This window comes from Pleurodeles waltl, chromosome 8, assembly GCF_031143425.1.
Source record: "Pleurodeles waltl isolate 20211129_DDA chromosome 8, aPleWal1.hap1.20221129, whole genome shotgun sequence".
NCBI classification, from domain to species: Eukaryota; Metazoa; Chordata; class Amphibia; order Caudata; family Salamandridae; genus Pleurodeles; species Pleurodeles waltl.
In genome coordinates, this window is record NC_090447.1 from 397,322,815 (window position 1) to 397,344,792 (window position 21,978).

Genomic DNA, 21,978 nt, shown 5'->3' on the forward strand with positions numbered 1-21,978 from the left:
TTTTGGTGCAAAACTGCGTTAGTGCAGTTTTGCACCAAAAAGTATAAATAAGGCCCTAAGTCACTTCTGATTAAATTACAAATAAGAGAAAACCACAAAATGAATTTTGTCAAGGCATTTAAGAGCGCTCTGAAAGGAGACGCATATATTGTAGCAACTGATGGGGAGCCTACACCACCCGAGGGTACTCCAGCTTATATAGTCATGGAAGAGAAAGGTGTCGCGCCTTGTCTATGGATGAAACAGTGGCGCAAATTAACAGAGAAAGAGGGATGTTTAGCATTCCCAGAACATGGAACGTTCAATACGAGGGTGCTAGAGAATTTGAGATGGATGTTAAGTACACAACTCAGTATGAAGCTTTAGCGGTTTCGGATCTAATGGCTCTCAAACAAAGGCAAGAAAAGTTTCAGAGAAGACTGAGAAGGGCAGAAAAATCCTATGCTGAGGCTAGATGGGATAACGAGAGTAAAATGTGGAGAAGGGGAATTGTTGACGGATTAAAATTGTTCCCAGCGATAGCACAGGGAGAAGAGACGCAGGGAAAGAAAGCCTCCTGTAAGACAGACAAAGACTCGAACAATTCTAAAGAAAATAAAAGACCTTGGGAAGAGGAAGATGATTCAGACGATGAAGAATTCATGGATAGATTATTACATGATCGCCCGCCACCTTATGCGGTGTGCGACAGTGCTCCGAGTACTAGCGTAGACCCTGGGAACCAGACCTAGGAAAAGGGAGTTGCTGATACGGTACAGACTAGTGATATGGTTTCGATACAGAATGGTGTCAGTGCACCCACTGCACCAGACATACCGATACAGTTGCAACCTCCACCGCAGATACAGAGAATCTACCCAGACGTCCCAGTACTTGAGACTACTACAAATCTGATAGTGCCGCCAGACCCGATATGCACGAAATCAAAGTTAGTGCAGATTGAGTCAACTCCAAAACTATTGTCCCAACCGCAGCCACAGCTGATACCAGGGTACAACCCAGTAGCTGGTCCGCCATTAGTACCCATCCCAGGTACTTTTGAACAGACTTATGGAGTTACTGCTCAACGGAGTCTGGGACCGGGTCAGACACCTGCTGCCATATCGTTACCAATTACTGTTGGTCCACCAGTGCCATTGTATGCGCAGGGCAAAACTGGCGTATGTGACCATGGGGTAATGACTCAAGATGTGATAAGAGGAGGGTCCATGGGAACTCCCCAGATAATGGCCCCAGGAGAACAAACAGTTGAACAGCCAAGGTCTTTAATGGACCTTAGCCCAGCGGGGGCACCCATAGAAGCAATGCGTCAAGCAGGGTTAGGGGTTTTAACCCCTCAGACAATGAGTGCAAACACCTCACATTCACCAATGATACATGCAGGGTACATCTCACTGCAGGGTTTCACAGTTCAACAACTAAATGAATGGCTAGAAAAGACTTATAATTCACAAAAGGCTGCAGCGGTCACAGTTGAACCAGAAAAGGAAAAGCAAGACGAGTACCTGAACTTTGTAAGATTAGGGGCAGAAGCTGCTGAATTAGTGGAAGGTACGATGGGGGTAAATAGATTGGAGTCATATACGGAAGCAGAATTAAGATTCTTATGTCCCAAGATTACCAAAGAAGTAGGCAAGGTGCATCAGAGACTAGCGAACATGGCAGATAAATACAATATTGATATCGGAAACACTAAACATTTGATAAGAAGTTACAGATTGGATTTTGACTCCAAAGACTTTGAGCACATGAGGTCTGTGGGAATGAGGGCACATTTAAAGGAATTGTTGCAAAGTGCGCAAGTTTGGGGTGCGCTGGAAAAATGGGAAGGCAGGTGGGCAAAGAAAAGAGATAGGGAGAAGGGTGACAGTCCAGGGTCTAACCAAGCTAAGGCCTCCCCCGATGTGGATTCAGTAAAAATATTACCCATGAGAGAGAAAGCTGGTGGTGTCTTAGTCCATGTACTGTGGTCCAGAGGAGACATCCTATCTTTTACTAATGATTATCCCAGACTGAGAGAGAAACCGATCGAGTGGTATCTGCAAACAGATAGGTTTGTGAAACTTGCGAAGTGTCTCTGGGAGGACTTGAATACCTTGTTTGAGATCATTGTTCCGCCTGATTTGTGGCTCGAGTGCAAAAGAGGGGTAGATTGGCCGACGAAGGAGCCGGCAAGAGATAAGGGGACCGGAGCACCCTCTAAAGAGGTGATGAAGTATTTTCATAAGGTGATTGAGTTTTTAAAACAGAAGGTGTCGCCAAAGGTGACAGATTGGCAGAAAATTGACCGGACTTCTCAAGAGGTTAAGGAATCAATACATGCTTACTATGAGAGATTGTTAAAGGCATTCAAACACTATAGTGGTACCGAGACTATTGAACCGAAGGACATGAACCATCTTGTGTTTAGATTAGTCGAAGGGTTGGGACCAGAAGTTAGCCAGATGATTAAGAATCATTTGATTTGTTGGCAAGCGAAGCCGATTGGTGAAGTGTTGCAGTATGCAAAATATTGTAGTGATGAGATTGAGCTGAAGCAGAAAAAGCTGAAAGAGAAAGTGATGGTGATGCAGATAAGGGCTGCACAGGCAGGAATACAGGGAAATGGAGTTCAACAGATGATACAGCAGCAACCGCAAATGAATGGTGCGTTTCAGACACAGCCGAGAGGTCGAGGCCGAGGGTTTGTGAATCGCGGTCCAGATCTGAATACCATTGTGGTTCAAAATGACATACAAGGGGTGAAAAAGATGTCACCATGTCACGCATGCGGGGGCGTGGGGCACTGGAAACAGGAGTGCCCGAACATTGTGCAGGATGGTGTAGTTCAGCAGAGCGCCAACGTTGGTACATTGCAAAATGTAAGAGGCCCAAAAATGAGACATCAAAACCCGAATTTTCAGAACAATCTGATACAAATGCAAGGGGTACTGCCCAGGCAGCAGATGCAAATGCCACGTTTTCAGTCAGTGCAAATGCAACCAGTACAACAGCAGATTCCTGTGGTACCTAGACAGCAAATGCAATTACCAATGGCTCCGATGGGACAGCAACAGGTGATGCTTCCTCAACAGGTCACAGGTCAGGTAATGAGTCAAAATAATACAGTACAACAGTTCCCATTACGAGGTGAAAATGGCATGAATGGGGAATTGTCAGATGATAGCTCAGATAGTGAGGAATGCAGGCTTGCAACATCCCTAGAGGTAGATCAAAGGTGTCCATATGTGGAAGGAAAGGTGATGGGTTGCAAGGTCTCGTTTCTGTTTGACACTGGAGCTACACGCTCTACAGTCAGAAGTGCAGAGGTTCCAAAATTACCACTTTCGGGACGCACCATAAGGGTGGTCAGGGTAGCAAACCAGTACCTGACGAACCCGATTACAGATCCAGTGCAAGTAGAGATCGGCAACTTCCAGGGGCTACATAGGTTTGTAGTCTGTGATTCAAGTCCGGTACCCCTATTGGGAAGGGACTTACTGTGCAAGACAAAATGTTCGACTACCTGTTCCAATGACGGAATTGAGGTACAGACAAATAGTGACGATGAGGGAGATGAAGGTCAGTTTTCAGAGGAAGACACAGGAACAACAAATGAGGATTACCCTTTGATTACCCTGTTTCCGATGTTTACCATGATCGATCTACCTGTCGAGTTACAGGGGACGGTAACAGAGAAAGTGTGGGACCTGACAGGAAAGGAAGTCGGAATAATAAAAGGAGTAGAACGAGTTAGGGTCCAGATAATGCCAAACGCAGTGTTCCCTCAGGTGCCACAATATCATATGACAGAAGATGTTCTCATTGAGGTGTCACAAATAATTGCAGATTTTCTGAGACAGGGAGTCCTGAAAGAGGTTTTGAGCAGTCCGTGTAACTCTCCCATAATGGGTTCGAAAAAGCCTTGTGGGAAGGTTCGAATTGTGCAGGATTTGAGAAAAATAAACAAGATTGTGGTAAAATGTTGCCCTGTAGTGCCCAATCCAGCGGTAATCATGTTCCAGGTTCCCTGTGATGCTGAATGGTTCACCGTTATAGACTTGTCACAAGCATTCTTTTCGAAACCTCTTCATGAGGATAGTCAATTTTTGTTCCGTTTCAAATTCCTGGATAAGGTGTACAGTTGGTGCAGAATTCCTCAAGGGTTTTCTGAATCACCGTCCATGTTTAATCAGATATTGAAAAAGGAATTGGAAACCTTGGTGCTACCCTTCAATTCGACTCTAGTTCAGTACATTGACGATTTGCTGATTGCATCCAAAACTAGGGACAACTGTAAATACGATACCATTGCCTTACTGAATCATTTGGGAAAGAATGGACACAAGGTGTCACCTAAGATGTTACAATACTGTCAGAAAGAGGTGAAATACTTCGGGCACCTGATCGAAAGAGGGTCCAGGAGGATATCAAAAGAAAGAATAACAACCATTTTGCAGATGAACCCCCCAACGACAAAAAGAGATGTCAGGATGTTTTTGGGAATGGTGGGCTACTGTCGCCAGTGGACACCCAACTTTTCGATCATCTCAAAACCTTTGATAAAACTGACAGGCAAAGAGATTAAGGATTTGCCATATACCATACCTTGGCCAAAGAAGAGCTTGAGTCATTCATGGAGTTGAGAGAATGCATGTGCAGGGCACCAGCGTTAGGAATGCCTGATTATACGAAGCCTTTTCTACTGTTTTGTCATGAACGTGATGCTTGTTCTTTGTCTGTCGTAACACAGGTCCATGGAGGTGCAAATCGCCCTGTAGCATATTTTTCAGCTACCTTGGACCACGTCGCAGCAGTCTTACTGGGTTGTTTGCGCGCAGTTGCAGCAGTTGGTCAGAGCCTTATGCAATGTGAAGGCATAGTCATGGGATATCCCCTAACAGTAATGGTTCCACATTCAGTTGAAATTTTGTTGACTTGAATTAAAACTCAGCACATGACAAATGCTCGTCTCACTAAGTATGAGACAATCATATTGGGGTCATCAAATGTCTCTTTAAAGCGATGTACTGTATTGAACCCGGCAACTTTACTTCCTGTTGAAAACACTGAAATCAACAATGAGGATGAATTCGAACTTGACTGTCTTGAGGTAACTGAACTATGTACCAAACCACGTCCAGACATTCAGGACACACAGTTGAAAGAAAATGACTGTATCATGTTTGTTGATGGGTCCTGTTTAAGAGATTCTGTTGGAACACTGAGAGCTGGCTAGGCGGAATGTACCATAGCTGGTATCATTGAAGCCTCGTGGCTTGAGAGAGTGTTTTCCGCTCAAGTGGCAGAATTGATTGCCCTTACCAAGGCATGCCACGCAGCTGTGAACTTGAGAGTCACTATCTATACTGATAGCAGATACGGATTCGGAATTGTACATGATTTTGGTCAACTTTGGTCACAGAGAGGTTTCAGGACCTCTTCTGGATCTCCTGTGAAAAATGGTGAACAAATAAAGGATTTGTTACATGCAATTCAGTTACCTCTTGAAATTACTGTGGTAAAATGCAATGCTCATGTTAGGTCGCAAGACTATGGTGGTCATTCTGACCTCGGCGGTAAAAGGCGCCTACCGCCGGTCAGAAATCCTCCATAATCCCGCCGCGGTCGCGGAAACCCGCCACGGTCATTCTGACCCGCAGAAGGCAAACCTCCGAAAATCCGACAGCCACAACAGACCGCCAGACCAGCGGTCGGCGGAAAAGTGGAGGTGACAAAACCTCCACCGTCACGCCAACAGAAATACGCCCATGCCATTACGACCCACGAATCCACGCGGCGGTCTTTCAAACGCGGTATTCCATTGGCGGGACACACCGCCGCGGTCAGAATACACACAAACGAACAAAACTCAGCCACATTGGCCGATTTGAATTCCACACACCTGATACACATACACACACCACTCCCACACACACAATACAATATAAAACACACACCCACATCACCCACAAACCCCTACGACAAAAAATTCTGAAAGAAGGCCAGAGCGAGACACCACCATCCACAAACTAGCAGCCACAGCCACTCAACACCATCACCCACACACTATCCACACACAAAACAACACACACCACCACACTCAACACACTTAACTACACATACTCCACCCCACACATCATACACACCACCCCATGGCACCCCAAAGACACCCCCGCTTCTCAGACGAAGAACTCAGGGTCATGGTGGAGGAAATCGTTCGGGTAGAGCCCCAGCTGTTCGGCACACAGATCCAATACACCAGCATTGCCCGGAGGACGGAGCTATGGCAGAGGATTGTCGACAGGGTCAACGCTGTGGGACAGCACCCCAGAAATCGGGAAGACATCAGGAAGCGATGGAACGACCTACGGGGGAAGGTGCGTTCCATGGTATCCAGGCACAACATCGCCGTGCAGAAGACTGGCGGAGGACCCCCACCTCAACCCTCACAATTTACAACATGGGAGGAGGAAGTCTTGAACATCCTGCATCCTGACGGCCTCGCAGGAGTCGGCGGAGGAATGGATACTGGTAAGTTGAAGCTTCAATACTGCTTCCCCCCCACCTGCATGCCAAATCATACCCCAACCCTCACCCCCATCCTCGAACCCCACCCTCACCCCCACCCCCATCCTCACCCTCACCCTCACCCCCACCACCATCCTCACCCCCACCACCATCCTCAACCCCACCCCCAGCACACCTATTCCCTGCCAATGTCTCACCATCACAACCCACACATCCAAAAACCTAGGCCTGCATGCGTTCACTAAGCATGGACACCCATCACCAAAGCATGCCCAATGCATATACACATCCCCCCCACAAGCCGCCCTCACCAAAGCCCCCACACACGAATGCCAGCACTTGGGGACACGGGAACCCACAGATACACCCATATGCCACACATTGAAACTATAACCATACCTCTATACCCCTGCAGGACCCGACCGTCAACACACCGCCGCGGAGGGCCCAGAATTCTCCACACCCCCCACCCAAGAGGCCGTCAGCGATGACAGCAGCTCTGTCGACCTGGACACCGATGACCAGCCCGGACCATCGGGGACCTCTGGACAGTCGGTTCCCCTCACACAGGCCCAGGCCAGTACAGACCCAAACCCCTCTGGGAACACCAGCACAGCTCCCACCCAGCGGGCCCATGCCTCTGTCTCCAGGGCGCGTCAATCTGCGGTGTGTCTACCACTACAGGGCACCCAGGATAACCCACCACCCCAACAACAACAGGGACCTGGGGGCAGTGGTAGTGGGCACACCGGCCAGGGGGCAGAGGCCCAGGGAAACAGGGCAACTCGGAGGGCAGCTGTGCGACAGGGGGGGGACGGGCCCAGGGAACCCACTCTCCACGAGGCCCTCACCACCATCATGGGAGCATACAACCGCTCCCAGGAGACGATGGCGACGGTACTGGCCCGGTTCCAGGAGATCCAGGTACTGCAGGAGGAACACTATCGGGGGTACAGGGAGGACATCAGAGCCCTCACCTCCACCCTGGTTACCATGGTAGGGCTGCTGCAGGACCTCATCAACACCAGGACGGACACTCAACAACACCAAAGGGCCCCTGCCACTAGCCTGGACCAAGAACAGCCAACCACCTCCGCCGGCGCTAGTGGACAGGAGGCCCCCACACAGCAGCAGCCCACCAGACCCCCACCTCCTGCAGGAGAAGAACCACCCCGCAAGAGGGCCCTGAGATCTCGCAAGAAGACAGAGTAGGATGTCAAGACCCCCGCCAGCAAAGGATACCACCTGATGTCATCCCACTGTCCCACATTGTCACCCTGTCCATCCTTGAACTGCCCATGCTCCATCTCTCCACAGGCCTCTGGACAATGCACCTGTGTGACTGTTACTCTGGACTCTGCCATGGACATTCCTTCACCATAGCCCCCACCCACTTGAAACCACCCATCCCATTTTGAGCACTTAAATAAACACCTATTTTGCACAAAACTATCTGGAGTCTGGCTGTGATTTCAAAATATTGTAATTGACATGACAGTGCAAATATGTCCTTGTACATAGTGAAGTCAACAAACAGCTGCCACAAAGCTGTAGTCCATGGGGAAACGAAGCACAGGACTCGTAGTGGGGACCCCAGATCTGAAATAGGGAGGGAAAAGCCACAACTCAGTCATCATACACTGGGGCAAATAGACAGGCAGCAGAGATGCAGGAGAGTAGTTCACATTTACTAAATTATCTTTGAATTGTTACCTGTGTCCTATTGGAAGTACTGTTCAATGATTCTGTCCCTGTTGTCTGTTTCAGCCCCGTCGTCTTCCTCCTCGTCACTCTCCTCAGGTTCCACCGCTGCCACAACACCACCGTCTCGACCATCCTCCTGCAGGAAAGGCACCTGGCGGTGTAAAGCCAGGTTGTGAAACATGCAGCAGGCCACGATGATGTGACACACCTTCTTAGGTGAGTACATTAGGGATCCACCTGTCATATGCAGGCACCGAAACCTGGCCTTTAGGAGGCCAAAGGTGCGTTCGATCACCCTCCTAGTACGCCCATGGGCCTCATTGTACCGTTCCTCTGCCCTGGTCCGGGGATTCCTTACTGGGGTCAGTAGCCACGACAGGTTGGGGTACCCAGAGTCCCCCAATAGCCATACACGGTGTCTCTCTAGCTGTTCCATCACGTAAGGGATGCTGCTATTCCTCAGGATGTAGGCGTCATGCACTGACCCTGGGAATTTGGCATTTACATGCGAGATGTACTGGTCAGCCAAACACACCACCTGGATGTTCATTGAATGGTAACTTTTTTTGTTCCTGTACACCTGCTCCCTGTCTCTTGGGGGAACCAAAGCCACATGGGTCCCATCAATGGCACCAATGACGTTGGGAATATGTCCAAGGGCATAGAAATCTCCTTTCACTGCAGCCAATTCGCCCACCTCAGGGAAAAGGATGTAGCTCCTCACGTATTTCATCAGGGCAGACAACACTCTGGATAACACCTTCGAAAACATGGGCTGAGACATCCCAGAAGCAATTCCCACTGTTGTCTGAAATGACCCACTTGCCAAGAAATGGAGTACTGACAGGACCTGCACCAGAGGGGGAATCCCTGTGGGTTGGCGGATGGGGGACATCAGGTCGGGCTCCAGCTGGGCACACAGTTCATGTATAGTGGCACGGTTAAGACGGTAGGTCAGGATAATGTGGCGTTCTTCCATTGTCGACAGGTCCACCAGCGGTCGGTACACGGGAGGATTCATCCGTCTCCTCGCCAAACCCAGCGGACGGTGCCTAGGAAGGACAACATGGAGCACACAGTCAAGCAACCCACAGGTACGTACTCACAGCTAGCACAGTAAACGATTCTCTATGCAGTGAATGGCGTGTCTGAGTGGCTATGCAAGGCCTAGGCCTGTGTGACGCAGTTGAAATTGAGCCATGTGGACCCTCGAAATGGCGGCTGCCTGACCTGTGAAGTGTGACAATGGGATTTGAGGTCAATGCGCTGGCGTGGCACACCGCGGCGGGCGGCGGGCGAAGACCGCGGCGGGCGGCGGGCGAAGACCGCGGCGCGAAGCCGCATTGGTTAACATTGAAGCCTATGGGTTTCAGGAGCCAATGGCGAAGGGCGCCGGCGGTGGCGGTACGCACCGCCGCAGTACGCACCGCCGCGGACGTGACCGCCATTTTCTATCTACTTATCCACTTGCGACTTGAACTTTCACAGGAGAGGACCTATACTGCAAGTGTTGCTGTGACCTCGGTCTGGAAGGGACAATGGCTGCTGCGCCTGGGGAAAGGGCCCCTGCCTTCACTGGAGAGGAGTTGGAGAAACTTGTGGATGGGGTCCTCCCCCAGTATGCGCTACTCTACGGTCCTCCAGACCAACAAGTGAGTTTAATTCAATCTGGATTTGGGGCCACTGGCTGGCTTGGGGGCCTGGCGGGGGGCCTGGCGGGGATGGAGGGGGCATGTTGGGGCTGGCGGGGGGCCTGGCGGGGATGGGGGCATGTTGGGCCTGGTGGGGGGCATGGCGGGGGGCCTGGCGGGGATGGGGGGGCATGTTGGGGCTGGCGGGGGGCCTGGCGGGTATGGGGGGCATGTTGGGGCTGGCGGGGGCATGGCGGGGGGCCTGGCGGGGATGGGGGGCATGTTGGGGCTGGCGGGGGGCCTGGCGGGGGGCCTGGCGGGGATGGGGGGGCATGTTGGGGCTGGCGGGCGGCCTGGCGGGGATGGGGGGCATGTTGGGGCTGGCGGGGGGCATGGCGGGGGGCCTGGCGGGGATGGGGGGCATGTTGGGGCTGGCGGGGGGCCTGGCGGGGGGCCTGGCGGGGATGGGGGGCATGTTGGGGCTGGCGGGGGGCCTGGCGGGGGCCTGGCGGGGATGGGGGGCATGTTGGGGCTGGCGGGGGGCCTGGCGGGGGGCCTGGCGGGGATGGGGGGCATGTTGGGGCTGGCGGGGGGCCTGGCGGGGATGGGGGGCATGTTGGGGCTGGCGGGGGGCATGGCAGGGGGCCTGGCGGGGATGGGGGGCGTTGGGCCACTGGCAACGAAAATGCAGACAAACTTGAACGTGGTATTTCTCCCTCCCTGTACGTGTCACATAGGTCCGCGCCCATGAGAAGATCGGGATTTGGCGTGCCATCGCCAAGGAAGTCCGGACCCTGGGGGTCCACCATCGACGGGGCACCCACTGCCGCAAGAGGTGGGAGGACATCCGCCGCGGGACCAAGAAGACCGCAGAGTCTCTGCTGGGGATGGCCTCCCAACGTAGGCGGGGTGCCTGCCGTCAACTGACCCCCCTGATGTTCCGGATCCTGGCGGTGGCCTACCCTGATTTGGATGGGCGCGTGAGGGCAGCACAGCAGACACAAGGGGGTGAGTACAAGCATTATCTACTCTGTTGTCGCGCAGTGGGGGTGTCTGGGTGGGGGAGGAGGGCTGTGGGTCCCCCTAGGCCAGGGCGATATCTGTAGGCTGGGCACCCCCGTAAGCCCCTGTGTCCCCAGACACCACCCTCAGTAGTTTGTCAGTACAGCCATCCCTGGGCCGTGTCATCCATGGGTGCAGTTGTCAACTCTAGGCGTGTAGGGCATGTTCCACGGAATGCGTAGCGGACCCCAAGTGCGCAACTTAGTGCAGGGGGCATCTGTGTCTGTCATGTCCGCTAACTGTACCGGAGATCCATGTACTCAATATCCCTTTATTTCTCTCTCCCCCCCCTTTTTGTTTGTCTTTCTGTGCTTGTGTGCATCAGCATCATCAGGCGGAGGAGAAGTGGCATCGGGGCAGGAGGGAGCTGCATCTCACATGGCCCAGGAGGGCCATGCCACAGAGTCTGACTGGACCAGTGAGACGGAGGGCGAGGGGAGCTCCACAACGGGGACGACTGGACCCTGCAGCGACATGGACACGTCCTCGGAAGGGAGCTCCCTTGCGGGGGTGGCACCATCCGTGCCCCCCGCCATTACAGGTACAGCCGCCACCCAGCGCACCATCTCCGCCCTCCCAGCAGCCCCTCAGCGTTCGCCCCGTGCCCGCTCTGCCAGGAAGCCGGGCATCTCCTTCGCCCCAGGCACCTCAGGCCCTGCCCCTGTTACCCCCGCTGCCCTCAGTGAGGAGGTCATTGACCTCCTCCGAACGCTCATTGTTGGGCAGACTACCCTTTTGAATGCCATCCAGGGGGTGGAGAGGGAGGTTCATCGCAGCAATGCGTACCTGGAGGGCATTCATTCGGGTCAGGCTGCCCATCAGCGATCGTTCCAGGCTCTGGCCTCAGCACTGACGGCAGCCATTGTCCCTGTCTCCTGCCTCCCTCTAGTAACTCCCTCCTCCCAGTCTCCTGTTCCTCTGCCTGTCCCACCCATACCATCAGACCAGCCTGCACACACCTCAACACCCAAGAGAAGCTCATCCAAACATAAGCACCACAGATCACGCAGACATTCACACACGCAACATTCCGATGCAGACATGCCAACAGTCACTACCACCTCTGTGACCCCCACCTCCTCGTCTCCCTCCTCCCTCCCTGTGACGTCTACACTCACACCTCCATTCACCTCACCATCAGCCAGTGTTTCCATCACCAGCACACCCTCCACTCCAGTCCGCACACGTGCAGTCACCACCCCCACTGCCATTTACACGTCCCCTGTGTCCTCTCCCACTGTGTCTGTCACCCCCTCTTCCACACCACACAAACGCAGCCACCCACCCACCCAACAGCCATCCACCTCACGACAGCCTATCCCTCCTGCACCTGCACCCAAAGACAGCAAACGTGACTCACCTACAACCACATCCTCTCCCTCCACTCCCATTCCCACTGTACCTACCACTCTCCATTGTCCCAAGAAACTCTTCCTCGCCACTGCTAACTTCTTTCCTGACCCTGAGCCCCCCCCTCCTTCTCGTCGGGGTAAGAAGAGCACCTCAGCCACCACCAGCCCTGCAGCCCCCTTGACAAGGGTGCAGGGGTATTGGAGCCCACCAGCCCGCATGTCTGGATCTTCGCCCAGCAGCAAGGGGACAGCCAGCCCACCCCCTGGGAAGAGGAGCAGAAGGCGGAAGGGGCGCCGCAGGAGCCCGGCTTCTACATCCCCCCCGGACACCACCCAGACACAGTCACCAGCCACAGCTCCAAAGGGAGGAAAGGGCCACAGACTCCTGACTAAGGAGGGCAAGGGCAGCAAGTCGGAGAGGTCAGGCTGCAGGCCTGCTGCCCAGGAGGAGCCCACCACCCCCATAGCCGCTGCCCAGGGAGGACCCAGCCCAGCTGGCCAGGAGGGCCCCACCACCCACAGCCCAGGTGGGCATTGAAGGAGCACCATCCCCGCTGCCCAGGAGGGCACCACCAGGCAATGAGCAGTTGGCCATAGACCGGCCGCCGTCTCAAGCACCGCTGAACTGGGCCCGCCGTCTCCAGCACCGCTCCGCTGGGGACCGCCGTCTCAAGAACCGCTGAACTGGGCCCCGCCGTCTCAAGAACCGCTGAACTGGGCCCCGCCGTCTCCAGCACCGCTGAACTGGGCCCCGCCGTCTCAAGCACCGATGAACTGGGCCCCGCCGTCTCCAGCACCGCTCCGCTGGGGACCGCCGTCTCAAGAACCGCTGAACTGGGCCCCGCCGTCTCAAGAACCGCTGAACTGGGCCCCGCCGTCTCCAGCACCGCTGAACTGGGCCCCGCCGTCTCAAGCACCGCTGAACTGGGCCCCGCCGTCTCCAGCACCGCTCCGCTGGGGACCGCCGTCTCAAGAACCGCTGAACTGGGCCCCGCCGTCTCAAGCACCGCTGAACTGGGCCCCGCCGTCTCCAGCACCGCTCCGCTGGGGACCGCCGTCTCAAGAACCGCTGAACTGGGCCCCGCCGTCTCCAGCACCGCTCCGCTGGGGACCGCCGTCTCAAGAACCGCTGAACTGGGCCCCGCCGTCTCAAGCACCGCTGAACTGGGCCTGCCGTCTCAAGCACCGCTCCGCTGGGGACCGCCGTCTCAAGCACCGCTGAACTGGGCCCCGCCATCTCAAGCACCGCTGAACTGGGCCCCGCCGTCTCAAGCACCGCTGAACTGGGCCCCGCCGTCTCCAGCACCGCTCCGCTGGGGACCGCCGTCTCAAGAACCGCTGAACTGGGCCCCGCCGTCTCCAGCACCGCTCCGCTGGGGACCGCCGTCTCAAGAACCGCTGAACTGGGCCCCGCCGTCTCAAGCACCGCTGAACTGGGCCCTTCAAGGCAAGACCCGCTGAACTGGGCCCTTCAAGGCAAGAAGCGCTGAACTTGGCCCTTCAAGGCAAGAAGCGCTGAACTGGGCCCTTCCAGGCAAGAACCGCTGGCCCTTTGGCAGACGTGGCAGGGCAGGATCTGTCTCGGGCAGGGCTGCAGGATGTCCTCTGGCCAACATGCCTCCTCCAGTGGCAGTGGAGTCTGTTATGGACTGTTTGGACTGTGGCTTTGCTCTCCCCAGGATAGCCCAGTGGGCAGGCCACCCACTGTATGGACTGTATGGACTGTGGCTTTGCACTCCCCAGGATGGCCCAGTGGGCAGGCCACCCACTGTATGGACTGTATGGACTGTGGCTTTGCACTCCCCAGGATGGCCCAGTGGGCAGGCCACCCACTGGATGGACTGTGGCTTTGCACTCCCCAGGATGGCCCAGTGGGCAGGCCACCCACTGTATGGACTGTATGGACTGTGGCTTTGCACTCCCCAGGATGGCCCAGTGGGCAGGCCACCCACTGTATGGACTGTATGGACTGTGGCTTTGCACTCCCCAGGATGGCCCAGTGGGCAGGCCACCCACTGTATGGACTGTATGGACTGTGGCTTTGCACTCCCCAGGATGGCCCAGTGGGCAGGCCACCCACTGTATGGACTGTATGGACTGTGGCTTTGCTCTCCCCAGGATGGGCCAGTGGTCATGGAGTCCCCTCGTGGATCTGGCGTTGTGTACTCAAGTGGCTGAGGTGCCCCCCCTTCCCTTCCCCCTGAGGTGCCTGTCCTATTTTCTTTCTGATGCCCCTGCAGTGTTCTCTCCGTGGAGTTCTTGTCGTGGGACTGGGCCTTGCCCCTTTGCACAGGACCCCTGTGGTCCACGGACAGTGGTTGGACTACATTTAGTAGCTGTATATATTTTGTACATAGTTTATTTATTTATTGGGATTACTGGTGTCCATATTTCAATTTATCTGCCCGTTTATGATCTCTTCTTTTGGTCTTTGCATTATTTCGGAGGGGGGGGTTTGTGGGTTGTGACAGTGATCTGTGGGAATGCATTGATGTGTGTGTTGTAGTGGGTATGGGTGGGTGGGTGTGTGCCGGTAATCTTTTCCCTCCCCTGTGTCGTAGGTGCAGTACTCACCGATGTCTTCCGCGCCGCCGGGCGTGCTCCTGGTACAGGAGCAGGTATAGGAGTGCGGGGATGACCTGCAACTCGGGTTCCATACTGCCGGAATCTCGCGTGGAGTGCGTAGAGGTGAGCGTTTTCCCGTTCGTAGTCTGTTTCCGCCGTGTTTTTATCGGCGGTGCTCCCGCCCCGGAAAAAGTGGCGGATTGGTGGGTCGTGATAGGGTGGGCGGTACATTGTCTGCCGCCTGGCTGTTGGCGGGGACCGCCGCGCTGTTTGTTTGTTCCGCCGTGGCGGGCGGAGTGTTAATGCGGCGGGCTGTGTTGGCGGTTCCCGCCAGGGTCAGAATTGCATATTTTGGACCGCCGGCCTGTTGGCGGCTTGGCCGCCGCATTATCACCGACCGCCAGGGTCAGAATGAGGGCCTTTGTGTCCATGGGAAACGATTATGCAGATCAAGTCGCAAGGTTTTGTGCATTGAACTGTATATCATTCAAGGAGCAGTGGGAATTGTTACTGCAAACTGAAAATGACACATGTTTGAACCTTGCATTACGGGTGGTTGACACGCTAGACGAGTTAAAAACATTACAAAGTCGTGCAAGTAAAGAAGAAAAATGTTCCTGGCAGAGAATGCAATGTATACAAAGGGCGGATGATTTATGGGTCTCAGAGGAAGGAAAACTAGTTCTGCCGAACAGCCTTCTATCTCAGTTTGCCAGGCTGTATCATGGACAGGCTCACCTTGGGAGGGATGCAATGATCAGGTCATTTAAAATCGACTGGTTCAACCCAAAATTCAGACATGCTGCCGAGGTCATTTGTCACAGGTGCATCATCTGTCAACAGATGAATGCCGGAAAAGGGACGGTGGTAACTTTGAGCCACATTGGGAGAGCTGGCGGTCCATTCAGCAAAATGCAAATGGACTTCATTGAAATGCCTGTTTGTGGAGGATTGAAGTATGTGTTGGTGATTGTATGTGTTTTCAGTCACTGGATTGAAGCATACCCCACACGTAGGAATGACAGTCTCACAGTTGCGAAACTGCTACTTAGGGAACTAATACCAAGGTTCGGGTTTCCGGTCTCTATAGAGTCAGATAGGGGCAGACACTTCGACAATGAGGTGATTAAACTCCTGTGTGCCGCACTTGACATCGAACAAAAGCTGCATTGTAGCTACCGCCCGAAGCATCAGGACTAGTAGAGCAAATGAACGGTACTTTGAAATCGAGAATGGCAAAAATGTGTGCAGCCACCAATATGAAATGGCCAGATGCATTGTCCTTAGTGCTGATGTCAATGAGTAACACCCCTGACAAGAAAACGGGATTATCCCCCCATGAAATACTCATGGGTAGAGCTATGAGGCTGCCAGCAGTACCTGCAAATGCTCTAGTGAATATCACAGATGATATGGTTTTGGACTACTGCAAAGGTTTGGCTGATGTGATTCGCTCTTTCTCTCACCAGGTGGAAGCTAACACATTGCCACCGATTGGCGATCCAGGCCACACCCTACAAGCCGGTGACTGGGTGGTTGTCAAGAAATACGTGAGAAATTCGTGTCTGGAGCCACGTTGGAAAGGGCCACATCAAGTAATCCTGACAACTACTACTGCTGTAAAGTGTGCAGGAGTTCCAAACTGGATACATGCCAGTCACACAAAAAAGGTAACATGTCCGGTTGAAGAGGAACTTGAAGTTTCTGGCACAACTGCTCCAGGAAGAGAAGTCTCAGAGATAGAAAACAATCAAGAGGGAACTGAGACTGCCGGAGGGCCCACTGAGAACAGCCTCGTCCCTCAAACAGTAAATGAGTTCGAGAGAGGTGATAAAGTACCTATCTCAGTAGAGACAGCAGGAGTACTAAATCAAGGAGAGGTTCTCCCAGAAGTAGAGAGATACGGGTTAGAACTCGAACCCGGTACAGACCCAGAAGAAGAAGGAGAAGAAGAAGGAGAAATAGTAGAGAAAAATCGGAGTGTGCCAGAGTCTCCTGAGCCAACTGCAGGTCCATCAAGTGAGAACACCATATTACAAGAGGAGGGTGCTGTCCAGCGTCCTGAAAAGACACATCGAAAGATAGCATAAGGGTGGTAACTGGCCAGAGAAACCACTCTTCAGGATAAGAGACACACCAAGTGAAACAATAATAGAGGAGAATGATACATCCCAAGTGGAAGACCTAAGTGAAGGAGAACAGCAAGGTGAACGAAGGCTGAAAAGAAAGAGAGTCGCAAACAGAAGATATACAGGTCCTGAATGGGCGTATGCTACAACATCTGAATGGCAACAAGAATTCCTAGCATTCTGCTTTGACCGAGAAGTACCAGGCCAGTACTACGGTACCTGATCTAATTCAAAAGAAAGACTTGGTTAAAATAGAAAATCTGAAAACTGATCAAAGAGACTTTATAAATTACCGAATGTGACATTAGAATCGGATTGACTTTGAGAAACCTGATTGTGACAAGCTGCTAACCCGATTTGACAAAATGGGTGAGTGAAGACGCTGTAAATACATGCAGAGAGCAAGAGGAAATTCTAAATCATTCCTGAGTTGATTGTTAATCTACTATCTGATTCTATACAGACATGGCTTATAACAGAGGTAGTAACAAGGGAAGTAAATTGTGTGGTTGGCTAGGTCTTATAGTAGGTGTTGTGTGTGCAATAATAATTGTGGGAGTGATTGTGGGAATGCCATGGATAGAGAAAGAGACTATTAACGCTACTTCGAAGCCTGAAACTACAACACTAACACCCTGGGAAAGATTTGAGCAAGATGCAAGACACTTGCATGAGGGAACTAATTCAAAAGGGGAACTTTCTACTAATGTCTTCTATCGCTTGCTGAATGAGTATGTGGAAACCATGGATGCAAAAGATTGTTATGTGTGCACTAAGATTCCTTCATCTGTGCAAGAAGGAGTTACTTACCACAGCCTTCCTCTAACATACGGGATTAGTTGTAGTTTGCTACTTACAAGGTTCTATAATCAAGAGCATGTGCAATATTTTTATTGGAATCTGGATGTTGTGTTTTCTTTTGTGCCTGTGATTGAATTCCTGAACAAATTAGCTAAGGAACATGATATAAAAATAGTTAGAGGATTCTTTGAGCCAACACTTACATTTGGAACTGCTTATGCACATCGCAATAAGACCCCTGGGATCTACTACATCTGTGGGCTTAATGCTTATTACTGTCTCCCTAAGGAATGGTATGGGGCATGTTACTTAGGAGTAGTTTTCCCAAAGATTTACCAGATTGATGACTTAAAACAAATACCTAAAACATCTGAATTACAACATCCTAGACAAAACGAGAATCAGTGGCTGCTGTCATTGGTGACATATTTGGAGCTATAATCCCTTCAGTGGGGGTTATCTTGAATTCTATGAAGATTCAAAAGTTGTCTGCTATCGTGGATAACATGCTGACAAATTTCACAGGAGCTATACTCCTGATGGATACTGAACTTGCTGCAGAAAGAGCTATGACTCTTCAAAATCGGCTTGTTTTAGACATTGTTTTAGCAAAGAGTGGAGGGGTCTGCAAGATGCTCAACGAGCGCCATTGTTGCTCATTCATTCCGGACAATAGTAAAAAGGTTAGAGGTATGCTTACTAACTTAACTAGAGATAGTACAGATTTTATGGATTTGAAGGAACTTGGTGTTTGGGAGAAAATTGGAAAAGGAATTGCCAGAGTAGGGAGCTGGTTTACCAATATTTGGAATGGGGTGCTTGCAAAAATACTAATGGGTCTATTAATTGTTCTGGCCTGTCTATTAGGACTATGGGGTGCGTGCAAAACTAATGGCAGAATCAAGAAAAATTGGACTAAAAGAACCAGAAGAAACGAAGAAAGTGAGAGGGAGAAAATGTTCAATGAAATTTGGGAAAGTTCACATAAAGGGCAAAATGTTGAAATGCGCATTATGCGCAAGGTGAACATTTTTAAATTAAAGGTCAAAGGGAAAAGTTTGTGTGATGACGAGCGTCATCAGAGGAGGAACTGAGAGAGCGTAGTTTAAATAACATATATTATAATGAAGTGCTCATATCAATGCTTAATGATGCTGCATAGAAAACAACAATAATTAGTGATTTGCTTGACGCGCATCTGAATTATGACTATAATGTGTGTGGCTACCAATATATGCATGTGGACTAATAATAATGAGTAAAATTGTTCATGCTGTGGTTTAAATTAACATTTACGATATTGCATTTATATTAAAATCTCATAGGCCTTAAGTTAGCGTGAGCTGTGGGTTTTAGTTGCCTGGCTCTCATATTAAAAGCATTTTTCTGTTTTCCAGTGTGCTGACTCACAAAGGGCCATGACCCTGCAAATGTTCTTTTTCTTCATTCCAATGTATCAGTATGAATTCTGTTCTCATCCGCATGCTTGCTGCTTTAGTATGAGTTTATACACAAAGTTGAAACAAAAGTAGATTAATGTAATGTACAAGGACGTTTAAACCATGGACAAAGGAACTCATGACCCGAGAAGACGTGCCAAACGGTGAAGTAACCCCCGGATGTGCCACCTCCAAAGGCGTCAATTATGAAGACCAATCAAAATGTTATGAATTATCGTGGGGTGACAATTAGAATTACCTAATGTATAATTTGATAGGTTAAAGATAGTGGGGTATAGTAAATGTCCAATAGAAATTTGGGGGAAGGTATTTTGAAAAAGGGATAAAAACCCATGTCACAGAAGGGTCGAGAGAACTAGGTAGGGAACGCTATTGATTTTATCCAGAAACTCTGTCACTCTGTTTGGTGACTTTGAGACTTATTAAAACCATCTTTGCCCATAGACTGCCCTTTACACTTCTCCTCCTTATGAGGGAAGTGTCCCCTATCCTTTAGATGAGTTTAGACTGATGGCATTTTGATTGATGTCCTGAAGACGAACACTGATCCTGTGTGATGATCTAATTTTTGGAGGGTAATTATGACAATGCAATTTGTAATTTGTCTGTTTGCTTTTCCTTTCTAGGTGCTAACTGCTTGTTTTGATAGAGACCACAGTTAGACGTTTTCTAAATTGATGTTCTAAATTGTTTTTGCATGAAGCCCAACATGCTGATGCTAATTAGTGGTTAGGATAGGAGTTCACTCTGACTGATGCAAATAGACAGATAACTGACGTTGCGCTATGCTGAACTGAGACATATATGATATTCACTGTATTCTGATCTATGTTCACGCCGTGCTATGTTCTTATGTTTGTAATTCTTGCATTAATGAAATCTTATCAAAGTTGCCATATCGTGACTATGCTCTTATGCTTCTTGGTATTGAGATTAACACTTCTGCTCATAGATTGTAATCAATAGGGAATAAAATTCATAAAATTCTATCAAAAGGAGTAGCTATTCATGGCTGAAAGGTCATGATTGCGTCGCCAATTTGATTAATGTCTTTATTCAAAGTGAAGTACATTGTGGTGGTTTACATTGATGACATTATTGATATATTGCTTGACATATTGATCAGTTATCTCATCCTATGGTGTCTCTCCACCGGGTCACAAGATTCATTGGCCTAAAACGAGTCCTAATGTGTAATAAACTGACATAAAAAGGACGTGTTAACACCTCCATATTTCAGTTCTCAATTCCTTGGTTAAAGTGACACAGAAAAACCTGCTTAATCGTTTGGAAGAGTTGGCTAAGACTAACAACATACTCCCCGATTTTCAATAAGGCTTTCTAAAAGTCCTGAGGACTTCTGAGCAGTAGATAAATCTCAACTTGCTTATTGGCAAATACACTGTTATGAAGAAGGGTGGCTTATTCTTAGCCTTCATTGACTTATTGAGCACCTTTGAAAACTTTCTTCCCAGCAAATTAAGGACTATTTTATCAGAGCTGGGGTGGACCCTCTGATTTTAGCCATTCTAAGAAATATATACTTGGGGGACAAGGCCAGAGTGCGCTCTGGCCGGCTTCAAGGGTGAATGCACTACCACTTTACATCTCGGGAGAGGGGTGAAACAGGGCTGTATGCTTGTGCCCTTTTTATTTACCCTGTACATTAAGAGGTTAGAGTCCACTTTATGCAGTACCTGCAGCAACCTCCCCAGATTGGTTACAGACCTATACCTTGTCTGCTCTATACTGACGATGCTGTGCTTATGTCCCGCATTCCGCAGGGCCTGCAGCAGCTACTCAATGGCTTTTGTAGGCTTTATGTCGGACATTGGTTTGATGGTCAACATAGGGAAAAAAATTGTAATAAAGTGCTGGGGGCAAACCTAGAAGTGCAGTGATTCTGTAATAAGTAATGTTAAGTTTTACCACAACTTTTTGTTACCTTGGCATTTTATTTGATGATCACGGTCTATGACCTTCAGCTGTTGATATCAGAAAGCAGTATTTTAAAAATTCTATTGCTGCCCTGTTCACTTTTGCTATTATGCTATGCAACAAGCCACTTAGAGACAGGTTCACCATCTACAATTCAAAATGTTTATCTGTGGCTCTACATATGGTGGAAATCTGGGGCTTCAATAATGTCACCCAGTACCTGATGCTGGAGCATGCATTCTTCAGGAATCTTTTGGCTGTCCCCAGCTGCTGTTCCACCTTTGTTTTCCACACAGAACTAGGGGCCCTAATTTGATCTAATCTGATTAACATTCAGACAATAATACTATGGCATAAAGTTTGGACCTGTGATTTTACTAGCTTAAATCGTTAGATTTTTAATGATTGTCTAAATTTGAATAGTTCTGAAGCATTTTCTTGATTTAAATCTGTTAAACTTTTCTGTTAGAACTTGGGCCATTCTGAATACTTTGACTCACCCAACGCTTTATGCAATGTGAGTAGAAGTGCCTTAAAGAAGCATTTCCTGTCCTTCCTTAAAGGCCAAAGATTTTCCATGGAAATGGCTAAATCCAGTGTTATCAAAAACCAGCTGAAATTTGTTACAGGTGGCATCCAGCCATACCTTACTGTTATTCAGAATCGATAACATAGGTTTGTTCTAACAGATTTAAAAATTTTAATTACATATTTTCATATTTTTGTCGTCTAATTACTTTTCCCATTGTCAATGACTGGTCAAAGGTTCTGACCAATTGTCATTGTGATAGCTTTTCCACTCAATGTACCTTACACTTTTTGTTCT